Here is a 12,676-nt window from a genome sequence, read left to right as displayed (position 1 = left end):
CCAACCTATAAAAAATAAAATAAATGTAGCTCCAATGTACGAGCACAGCAGCTGCGAAATGCCAGGCGGATTTTTATACTATAGTATCCTCTACAATAAACAGTTCCATTTTTTTCATTTCTTGCCGTTACAAACTCCCTACCGTCCTGTGATTTTTTCTTTGCAGGTGACCGGCCCTGAACTGACGTGAAGAGCGACAGCACGCCTCGACTACCGTACTTCTGCTTTTCGTTTGAAATAGAGGAGAAGCTGGTGTGACGTTGTTTGGTAGTTTTGTTTTCTTTTGACAATAAAAGTTTCACTTATGCGGAAGCTTTGAATTGGTGATTGTTAAGATACGTCCGGGTGCAGCTATCAGTTTTAGTGGGCGGTTATGATTCTGTAACCGTGTGACTGCTATAGCAATGCTTTTGCATAGCATCAAGCCTGGAGAGCCTCCTTAAATGCATGTATGCTGCTCGATTTTAGAGGACAGTTTCTCTGAGCAAAAAATCAGTTGCAACTCAGCTCTTGTTTTACGTTTCTTTTCTTTCTTTGTTCTGTCTCCCGGCGCTGTTTTACCTTGCATAATTAACAACTCGAACAAACTGAAGCCTTCATTAATTTCAAAGGTTCCCATTTCAATATTTGCTCTCTTAACAGTGCCACAACGGTAGACAACTAATCGCATTTCCTAACGCCTTCCGAATCCCCCCATGAGCGTCACTCTTCTTCGACGGATAGACGTGAAACCATCATTAAATACCGTTCCTTGTTCTAGTGTCTTATTATTAACACTAGATATTTTAAGAAAAAGTATCCATTTATTTGTGTCACTGCCATACACATCACTGTATCTATCCAGAAAGAGGCGATAAAGCACATGGGATAAAAAATTATTGATCTTGAATATGGATATTTATGGCGCAAGGGCATCTATGGCCCAAGAGTGCCATAGAACAAGGTGTTTTCGTCTTCTCAAGGGGGGTTGAAAGACCTATTTCCAAGCATTCTACCCCAGGTAAGCCGAGAAACAGGCCAGGGGAAAGCTTGTACCCGTTTCAGTAGAGTCAGTTCTTGGGCTAGTTGGTATTCTTGAGTCACATTCATGGTATTCCATGCAACGGCACATAACCAAAGAAAGGAAGACGGTGTTCGTCCTCTTCTTTTCCGTCTTCCTTTCCTTGGCTATGTGCCGTTGCATGGAATACCATGAATGTGACTCAAGAATACCAACTAGCCCAAGAGCTGACTCTACTGAAGTACATTTCTTATACATCGGGCTCGCCTTTCCTCCGTGTTCCTGGTCTTTAGGATGTGAATGTGCTCCAGACCAGCATTGCAAGAGCGACGTACCGTGCTAGGTTCCGGGCATTTTGCATAAAGAAGAGAGTGACGCCCGCAGAAGTGAGTGCCTTGTTTGGTGCTGTTCCGCCGTCGTGGGGGCATGTGAAACGCGTTTGCAAACTCTTAAGGTCAGAACTGTGGCGACAAGTAAGGCTATACCCCGACTGGCTACGTGCTGCATGCTTTGCGCACTACCCGGAATGGATCGCGCCAAGACGGTTTCATCACATTAGAAGTGTAGCTGCAAGACTGACGGAAGTGTGGTGGAACAAGAACTTGAAATGGATTGTTTCTAGATCAAGGATACCTAACAAACAAGAGCGCAATAAGGGTGGACTTGTAGTGATGGGCGGGGCTTCTGTCCCTGCCAAGATCTCGAACTTGCTTGACAAAGGTACGAAATTCGGTCTGGAACCTTGCGTACCCCCTCATGAGCTTGTGGGCCTGAACCGTCGCATAGCCGAGAAGGCAGCTCAGGAAAATCAGGGACGTTGCCTTTTAGATGGCATAGATTGTTTGTCAAAGAACGTAAAACCTAAGGGACAAGACAAGGCTAAAAATGTTTGGATGGTATCGTGAGATTTTTACGTATAATGAGCTTTGTCTTTTACAGGCGGATAAAGTAACCGGTTTTGTCGCCATGCCCAGAGCCATGTTTAATGATAACGTTTTGCAAGCAGTGAAGAAAAATTTCGTAGCAGTAAAAAAAAAAAACGTGACACCCAGATTAAAGGCAAATTCGCGGATTTTTGTAAGCGTTTAGATCTACTGCCGCTTGCTAAAGCCATCAAAAATAGTGAAAGTGGCGGGTTAAAGGTGTTTTTTTTGTGTGAAGACCCATATACCTGGTGTTCTGCTTCGTACAATTGTAAGTGAAAGGAGAACATGGCAGAATAATGTCAGCAGATTCCTATAAAAAGTGTTGAATGGCCTGAAGATAAATGATCTCTTTTTGGCGAGGAGTTCTATGGATGTAATTCAGTTCCTAAAGGACAACCAAGATGTAAGATAAGCCTTTTCGGTTGATGTTGACGACCTTTTTTATTCCGTTCCGCACCAAGAACTGTTTGCTGCGGTCAAGGAATGTATTGACGATAACGGACCCGTTCAGTTTCAAAATACATCGGGGATGACCGTAGAAAACGTTTTAGCGCTTTTAGAATTTTATTTGTGTAGTACGTTTATCGCCTTTGACAAGGAGTTTTATCTGCAAAAGAAGGGGATATGCATTGGGTCTTGTGTCGCGCCGGTTTTTTGTGATATCTTTTTAGCATGCATTGATCGCCATTTTAGCGATCATTTTAAGCAATCTAAGATTGACTGTGTTCGAAAAGTGTTTCGTTACGTAGATGACTTTTTAATTGTTTTAGACAAGCATTGTGCCATTCCGAATGAGGGTACACTTATGAGTGTACTTAATCTTTTCAAAGAGCATGGAAGGGGGCTCACTTTCACGTATGAGCTCCCGGTTGAAGACAGCCTGCAGTTCATGGATGTAAGAATTAGGTTCATGAATAAGCATGTGTGTTGGTCTTACTTGCCCATAGCACAAAAAGAGCTATTGCCTTCCCACTCAAAAATTGTGAAGAGAGGGATCGCAAAGCTCTGCTTAGAGTCTGCACTCCGAAAATCTTCTGTGCATGATATGCAAGATAGTTTTGAGAATCAATTGGCTAGGCTTCAGGCAGCCGGTTTCCCTGACTCGGTTGTTGTCGCTGGTACAGAAGCGCTATTGAAGAAGTTGAAGCCCGGAACTCGGAAGGAGGCAATAACCCCTCCGCAGACTAAAGTAAAGCCTGAAGTGATGCCCTACGTGCACAAATTATCGCATGGCCTCAAAAAGGTGGTAAACCGGCACAATGTGCCGTTGGTCTTTTCAGCCCCTCAAAAGCTTGGCCAGTTGGCCCGACGCATCACAGGTTAAAACCAAAAACCTGGGTGTAATAAGAAGAACGGGAACCGCTTTGCGGAATGCGCCACAGGTGTTGTGTACGAAATCCCCTTGACGTGTGGCAGGTCGTAAATAGGGCAAACGTGGCGCTGCGTCAACGACCGCCTTAGGGAATACGCAAGAGACCTAAGGAATGGGGAAGGTGTTAACCTTGTCGAGCACTGCGCAACTTGCAAGGATTGCACTCCGATGTTTTCGGGAGTAAGGATTCTGAGCAGAAGGAAATTAAAAACAACCCATGAAACGATAGAGGTCTACTATATTAAAAAAGCTGGGTCAGCATGTGTCAGCGATACCTCAGTCCTTTTGTATAATGCTGAAAAGGCGTTCCTTTCAAAGTTTTTGAGATAAAGATGTGATGAGATTCTGTTTTCCTATGTTTTTCCTGTTTGCTTCTTTTACGGTGTGCGCTTGCACTGGTCTAAGAGTATTTAGGCTTTGTGTGCGTCTCTGATTAAACAGTTGTCAGCAGCGATGTGTTCGTCCTCTTCTTTTCCGTCTTCCTTTCTTTGGCTACGTGCCATTGCGCTGGAATACCATGAATCCGACTTGTACTCATTGTATCACTGTTAGGTACCCGGCGGTACTGAGGATCGAATCCCGCACCTCCCGCATGCGAGGCGGATGGTGAACCACTTGGCCACCGCTGTGTTAAAAAAAATTTATTCAAGAATCCCAGAGGCAATCTTGAGCAGCAAATGTAGGCTGAAGAAATGCAGGGTGTTCAAAAATTATATTCTAAATTTCTAAACAAGCGAGAGATAAGTACACTAGAACCTAAAGTAAATGAGAACCTATAAGCTTGAACAGGATGTTAAAATAGCACGGGTTTGAAACAGGGCGTCTAAAGCAGAGGGCAGTTTTTCAGCCAGTCCTTCAACATTGCTTTACGATGTCTACCGGCTTGAAAATTTTACCGCCATATTTCATGTTCATTTACCATATTCAGGGGTGGAAACCTAATTAAAGCCCATGGAACTACACGTTCGTTTCTAGGCGCGAATAAAACTTGCTTAGTTTTAGCATTATTTTAAACTATTTACTTGGAACCAATCTGTATTTCTACAAAGTGATATTGACCATTCTGAACAAATACGCATAATTTCACTGACTGAAGAGCAAACTAGATTGATCCGAATGTAGTAGAAAAATGGCTTTACTGTCCCTAGACAAAATACCATTTGCGTAGACATTGAATAAACGCGTTCCAGGGATGCTGCCTTCAGGAACACCAATCTAATTGGAAAGCAGAACAGCAGCCATTAATGTCAATGCATGGGGTTCGGCCATTTAAGTACGACTGCCAAAGTGTACGTGACAATCTACGAGCGTCGTAAAGATCTAACTTATTTAAAAGGTTTGCCTGACACATAGAGTCAAAAGCTTTACTAAGGTAAACAAAAACGCCGGATGCGGATTTGTCAGCCTCATTGTTTGAAGAATAATTTCTTTTTGCTTTAGAAGAGCGGATTTAGTAGACCTGCCCCTCCGAAAACCATGCTGCCATTCAGATAAAATATCATGCTTGGTAAAATGCTATCCAGTCTTGTGAGCATAATCATCTCTAAGCTCATCAGAAAAAAACGAAAATAGGAGATTTAAGTCTCTAGTGGTTCAAGTCGTTATCATTTTGCATTTTGTATAATAGAGAAACTTTACACATTTCATAAAATCAGCGTAGGTACCTGATGCCAGTGAAAGGTTAAAAACAAGCACTAAGTCAGATTCAACGGCAAGCGGACTTACGCTTGATTCATGAAGGTTTTATGCATTACACTCATTGTTGGCAGTATGTATTACCCTTAACGCATTACTTTTTTCGCTAGCTAAGTAATGCACTCGCACCATTTCGGGAACAGTAACGGGTAACGAACTTACGTTCACATTTCTTGGTAACGTAAGGTGTCAGGTTAATAGATACTTTTTATTCCAATTGCCCCCCCCCCCCCACACACACACACACTATGCCTCCTTTTTAGAAAAAAGAGCAGAGCACCTAAGGTGATGTTGGAAATAAACGAAAGTACAGGTGCTCTCGACAACCCTTGTTGCGGTTCGCATGCATGCCAGAAAACACCTGCCCTTGAAAAGCACCGAACTAAAAGAAAAATACAGAATACCCATAAAGCACGAAACACGTGCACGAGCACGCATTGAAACAGTTGGCTTCACCTACCTCAACCTTCCCAAACCACTCAAACACACCCAACTCGCCAAATAGTCGAAGCATGCAAACCATTTTGGAACATCACATTTTTTAGAATTAGTGTAAATTTGTTGACAGTTCAGCGATGTTTTTCTGTGCAGTAATATTTGATGACTAAGTGTCATTTTGTGTTGAATGTCATTCACAAAATGGTTTCATCATGTGCAACAGACTTAGAAGCCATCACATGTAAGTCAGCAGGCAACTTTAGGCCACAATAACATTGCTAAGCACCTGCACACTTGTGCAAAGTATTCTTGTTAAATCCGAATTTCGGTACAAAGTTGGTTGGGCTAGAAGTTTTATGCGAAAGATGAGCTTTATCAATTTTATCGTGAGTTCTTGCAGCAAAGACAAACTTTTGCGACTATTTGCGGATGAGTACGTGCTATACCAAGAAATAAAAGACTCTGATGACCAGAAAAAACTAACAGTGATCTAGGAAAAATTGCTGAGTGGTGTAATAAATGGCAGATGGTAATTAATGTAAAAATGGTCTCTATGATCCTTACAAGGAAAAAGTCTCAATTATATTATGTGTACAGTTGGAATAACGTGAATATCCGTAGTGTGACTGAATATCGATAATTGGGTGTAGTCATTACTTCTGACAAACAGGACTACGCATGATGAAAGCATAGCTAGCAAAACAATGAACGAGTTACTTTTCCTTAAAAGGACCCTTCGTCATTCTACATCTTATGTAAAACTTCTTGCTTACGTCACTTTTATCCGTCCAGCGTTAGAATAGGCTAACATAGCTTGGTTCCCCCAAACTAAAAAATTTTGAAATGGTTCATAGGAAAGCCGTGCGCTTTATCTTCAACTGCTATAGACGCATGCATTCCGTCACAGATTTTTGACGCATGGCTCGGCCTCATACGGTGTCCAGCCGTGCCAAATTACACCGTCTTAAGTTTTTGTATTTACTGCTTAATAATGCATTAAGGATGCTTCCCACAAACGTTGTTCTTATAAACACTACAATAGGAGCATGTCACAAGCATGCACTCACACTTGAAAAATATTTCTGTCCCAGTAATAATTTCCGATATTCTTTTTTTCCACAAGTTGTCCGAGATTGGAATCACTTGCATTCATCAGCCACAGCCCAGCGCAACATATTGAAATTTATTACCCTCGCTGATGATTCTATGCCTACATTCCTCTCACCATAATCTTGTTTATAATCTTGTCGTACAGTGCTCCTCTTAAATTTTTTTTTATTCAAGTGTCATCATCCGTTTTATGACAGGATTGCTTTATTTATTATTGTCATGTGTATTGCATGTTTTGCCTTTATTTTTTACTCTTAAAAAATATTAGCATTGAACCTGTATTTGAATGTTTTGTCCTCTCCCGTAAATAATCTCAGGAAGGGATTAACAGTATTCCAAAATAAATAAGCTAAATATATGGCCATGGAGGAACGGCAAAGTAACGTGCGATACTTTTTTCGGTAACGGTAATGGTAACGCGTTACCTTTTTTGTAGCTAACGTAAGGCGGTAACGCGTTCCTTGTTTTATAGCGTAACGAGCAAAGTATTTAGTTGTTTTTTTTTCGTAACGCCTACAACACTGATTACAGTGCACCACTGCTCACGCAGAACTGCCTTTTGCGGGCACTTAGAGTATTGAATAAATAAAAAATAAATATGAAGATAAATACGGATGACATCATATATATGTCTAATCTGGATACTATCGACGACGGGCTTCACTGTTCTTGAGGCAAAAAACGCAGCCTTAACTTGTGACTCATCTGTCGGTTTCGAAAACATGGTTTCAGGGCATTGAAGGGAACTGGGGGTGTTTTTAATCGGTGCCTCTCCTTCTAGTACGCTTGTAAACTGGGAATTAAAATGTTCTGATAGTGCGGAGTAGAAAAGCATTTTAGAATCAACGACGTGCTCAAGCATACGGATGGAGGAGAGTGTGGGGGAGAGTGCCATCTGAATGGCCTGACGACAAAAAAGCGGACAAAGATAATTTTTTAAACGTTCTCTCGTTTTTTCGTGAGGCTGCGCTTTGCATCCCTCGTAATAATCAGGCCGCCGGTCAGGTACTGACGCGTGATAGAGCGCGCAGTTCGTGGCGCTGCTCACCGTGGACCCGCTGCTGCACTGGGTTTAAAAGTAGCCAAAGACAATGCGGTGCAGCGGCGTTGTCATTGTAACGAAAGGCTGTGGCGACGTTTTCGGATCATGTTTATCTTTTAGCTGCAACGCTGAAACATTCCGGGAGAGGTACTGAAATTACTTGGCAGAAATATGAAATCAGAGCGTAAAGGTAGTTAGTAATACCGTTTACTCTATTGATTTGCGATTCAATTATGATGAGTAAGAAAAATCCTAGAATGAAATAAAGAAGGAATGATATATCTTCCGAGAAGGCATTTTTTGAAACTGCCAAGTAGCAGTAGCTTTCAAGTCGTAGCTATACTTTTTGCACGCTCAGCTGTAGTTACGATAACTAGATAGATTTTTCTCTGTGCATGGTAGGCTGCAGCTACGATTGTTTTAAGAAGCGAAAAGAACTGAGTCGCAAGTGCATGGCGCAGCAGCTGATGCCGAAGCATTTCGGACGTTCGACCTGGTCTTGACAACAACCAGGCGGTAATAAAAAGATTCGAAACTAAAAAACCGCTTGAGGGAAAGGAAGCAGATCAAATCGAAATCAAGTCTGTTTGGGCACGTCTCCAGGCGCAGTCACCGTAAAGGCTGGACCACAAGGCAGCATATCTTATTCGCAGCATCAACGTTTATTCTACCGTCGTTGTCGCTTCAGGCCGCAGAAGAGGGTGATCAAACACGATAGGCCGTACAAACCCCGACGGGCGTTAGGTGTATTTTTTTTAGTTCACTGTTGTTATGTTCCGCTCGCGCACGAGATGCTTTTTCCTCGTCGAGCGTACAAAGTGGTTGCGATACAATGTATATTTCTTATGTCTTAAATAAGTGTCAGTACAAGCAAGTACACAAATTCTGGAGATGTAAATAGCTATAAACAGAGTCGTAATTTATATAGCAGCAGAAAGATATAAAGTGTTGTATATGCTATTGCTTTAAAGAGTTGCAAAAATATGTAAAGAAATGCACGTGAACGTTCTCTTTTTTCTACAAACGAGTTTAAATTTCCGGCGCTTCGCACAAAACTGAAAGCAGCAGCCGTGCTTGCCATAATTAACTGGTGCCATTTTAGTGCTGGGGCGAGGACTCCTCGTCAGCGTCGCGGACCACACCATTTATCCGCGGAAAACAATTTTCGCTAATCATGGTGCCACAAAACGAACAAACGCAGTAACTTACAACGCTGTATTCGTCTGGCAAGGAACAGCATCCTCAAGTGATAGGCGGAGCGAACGACTCAGCCCACCTCTGCAAGCAGCAAGCCAACCTGTTGCTCCAGCCGATTGTCTTTGGAATAAGCGCTGCGCTGAGGACGAATCGAGAGCTACGCAAGAAGGGTACGAGGCAGGAATCTGACAGGTGCGTGGTTTACGTCTGTAGTATGGGAGTAGGACAAATAAAGCCAGCACCGCGCGACCATTGGCCAAGGGCACTTGCTGCTGGGCTAGTTGGTTTTGGTTCATAATTAAATAGTTTTAGGCGCAAAAAAGGACAAGACACATAGGGTAGGAGACAGGACGAAGCGCCAACTTCCAACTGATTTTAGTGCATGCGTGAAACGTACTTAAATAGCTTGTGAAGTCTAGGGTTCGACGGAATCCCGTCCCCCCGTCCGACGGTCAATATATCTACAACAAGCTACTGTGTCACAATGGCGCCGCTCCTGCCATCTACGGCGTACCAAAAGTGCACAAGGAGAGCACACCGCTCCGTCCAATTGTGGACTTTACACGGTCCCCGTTGAACAAGCTCTCTGGTTACCTTCACCGGGTGCTGGCCCCTCTAGCGGTAAAAACCGCCACGCACGTCCGGAATGCAAGCGACTTCGTCGAGAAGCTGAAGAATGTGCCCATTGACGACACCCAAATAATGGCTTCTTTCGATGTGAAGTCTCTGTTCACATCTGTGCCTGTGGATTTTGCGGTGGAGTGTTGCAAGAAAGCCCTGAACGAAGACACGACTTTGCCTGAACGAACCCCGATTGAAGCCGACGACCTCTGCCGACTCCTAAAATTCTGCCTCTCGAATACTTATTTCACCTTCAACAAGAACTTCTACAGACAGACTTTCGGAACAGCCATGGGTGCCTCAGTTTCTGTAGTATGTGCTAACCTTGCCTTAGAATCAATAGAATCCGCAGCACTTGCCTCATTCGACCTCCCACCGCAGTTTTTTGTACACTATGTCGATGACTGCTTCTCTGTCATCAACCGGCCAGACGTACACAGGTTTCTAGCGCACCTCAACACGTTCCAGCAAAGCATTCAGTTCACCCTAGAGGAGGAAGTGGATGGCCACATCGCTTTCCTCGACGTCCTCGTGGAACGCTTACCGCATTCTCTGCAAACCACCGTCTATCGTGAACCCACTCACACCGGAAGGTACCTAAACTTTCAGTCATCTCATCCCACCGGCACAAGCGCTCAGTCGCGGCGTCTCTGTTCAACCGCGCATTTAGGATATGCTCAAGTCCTAAGCGCAGAGCAGCAGAAGTGAAACAGGTCAGGCAAGACCTGATACGGAACGGTTACCCAGCCCAAATGCTACGATCCCAGGAACGACGCGCCTCTGCTCCGACTATCCGAACTGACGCATGCGCAAAGAAGCGGGTGCCGATTCCGTATTCCCACGGTGTGAGTGAGAACCTTGCTCGCATCTTTTCAGATTATAACATTCATGTGGCCCACGTCCCGTCGTGCAAACTTCGGCAACGACTCTTGCGAGTCAAGGACCCTCTTGACATCGATATCTTTCCAGGTGTGATCTACAAGATCCCCTGTCATGATGGCGACGCTTCCTATATCGGAGAAACAGGCAAATTCAAGACAAGGCTCAAACAGCACCAAAATGACGTCGCCAAAGGAAAATCTATCTCAAACGCTTTGGCGCAACATCATCAAGAAACTGGCCATAGCATCGACTGGGACGCAGCACGTGTAATTGCAAAGGAAAAATCATTACCAAAACGCCTTCTCATAGAATCATTGTGCATTCAATCCACGCCAAACACGATTAACCGGACCCGTGGCAATCTCCCAGAGATATACCTGCGCACCCTTCAAAAAACTGCCCATATATAGCTCACCTGCCCGTCCTTCGCCTCTTTGTGATCAAGGCACCCGTACGGGCGCGAAACGTCAATTCATTCTTATTTTCTTTGAACCTTGGCGAGTGTATGTTTTCTTCATCAGTATTAAATAGCTTGTCGTCACATGTGCAGATGGGTCACCTAAAGCTCAAGTACGACTTGATAAGGCGCGCTCCAGGAATTTCTTTTCACAGTTGTACAATACTATCGATGTGTCGCTTACGCACAGGTCGCCTTTCTTTTTGATAAAAAACGCTTCTATCAACTACCTAGCGTTAGTATTCCAGCTTTTGCCCAGAATGCGCACATCAGTGAAGCAAGGCTCACAATTGCGGGACGGGCACTTACTAAGGTGCTTAGTTAGATGTGTGCCTTCCTTTTTCTGCTCTACGTTTCTCTCATGTTCCCTCGTTCGCTCATTCAGGCACCTGCCAGTCTGGCCTATGTAGGAGTGCCCGCAAGACAGGGGGATTTCGTAGACCACCCCTTCAGCACATTTTACGAACGGTCTCCGGTGCTTTGTTCCGCAGCCTCGTTCCTTCCTGTTCTCTTTATCAGTACGGGAGCAAAGGCCACCTAGCTTTCTCGGTGCCGAAAAGGCGAGCCGTACACCATGGCGGCTGGCAACTTTTTTCAAATTATGGGCCACACGATGCACGTATGGCACTACCACTGGTCTTACCTCTTCTCGAGGGACCTCTGGTCTAGCTCTACCAGTACCATTCTTTGTCTTGTTTAGGAGACACTCAACCACCGCAGTCACGAGCGAACGGGGGAACCCGGCTGCAAAAAGCCTAGCCAATTGGTTATAAAAACTGTCCCGCATTTTGTGAGGGCATGACTTTTTAAGAGCGGATTCAAGGCAAAGCGAAGCAATCCCGCGTTTAACAAGTTTGGAATGGCAGGAGTCAAAAGGTAGCAGCTGCTTCTTTGCACGCGGAAAGTAAGACCAACAGACCCGATCACCACAGAACTCAATTTTCAAGTCTAAAAACTGTAATGAATCATGAGCAGGTAGTTCGTGTGTGAACTCCAGACCTTTTCCATGCTCTCTAAAGGCAGATAAAACACAGTCCATCGTTTTCTTAAGGTTGTAAAGACCTTCTTTAGTTAAAACAATCATAAAATCATCAACATACCTAAATACTTTAAAAACCTTGGCAATGGGTAAAACTTGCTGCAGAGCTTGGTCAATATGAGATAGAAAGATGTGACATAGCACCGGTGCCACACAGGACCCAATGCATATGCCTGATTTCTGCAGAAAAAACTGCTGGTCAAAGGTGATAAAAGTAGATTCCAGGTAAAACTGTAATAAGGTTAAAAAGTCATCTATGGAAATACCGGCTGAGTTCTGAAAAGAAATCGGGTCATTTCCCTCAATACATTCCCTAACAGCAGAAAACAAGGGGCCATGAGGGACTGAATAGAACAAATCTACAACATCCACTGAAAAAGCACTCCCAACATCAGGGTTGGTTTCAAAAAATTCACAAATATCATTTGACCGTTTTGTCAAAAAAGGATCATTTACATGCAGCTTGGACAGGTGCTTAGTCAAATACATGCTAAGATTTTTCTGCCACGTGCCTTTTTCGGATACGATAGTTCTAAACGGCATGCTTTGCTTGTGAGTTTTGACAGAAAAGAAAACTTTGAGCGCGCTCTTTTTGCTATCTCTAATCTGGTTAGTAAGGGTGCTCAACCCCAGACCATCACACAAGGCCATCGCGGCCGATTTCACTTTTGTAGATTTTTTAGATATTGGAACGAAATTCTTTCTAACCGCTTGAGTTGCTCTCGCTGAGTAGTCATCGTCCGAGATAACTACAAATCCACCCTCCTTATCAGCTTGTAGTAGACGCAGTTGATTTCTTCTGCAGTACGACACAATGGCTTCCGTCGACATTCCCTTGTTTCTTGTGGTGTCCGGATAACCCGACTTTAGAAGGGATTCAACGCCTTCCAGTAGGCA

The sequence above is a fragment of the Amblyomma americanum genome, chromosome 10 (assembly GCF_052857255.1).
Source record: "Amblyomma americanum isolate KBUSLIRL-KWMA chromosome 10, ASM5285725v1, whole genome shotgun sequence".
NCBI classification, from domain to species: domain Eukaryota; kingdom Metazoa; phylum Arthropoda; class Arachnida; order Ixodida; family Ixodidae; genus Amblyomma; species Amblyomma americanum.
Note: the sequence above shows the minus strand (reverse complement) of the source record.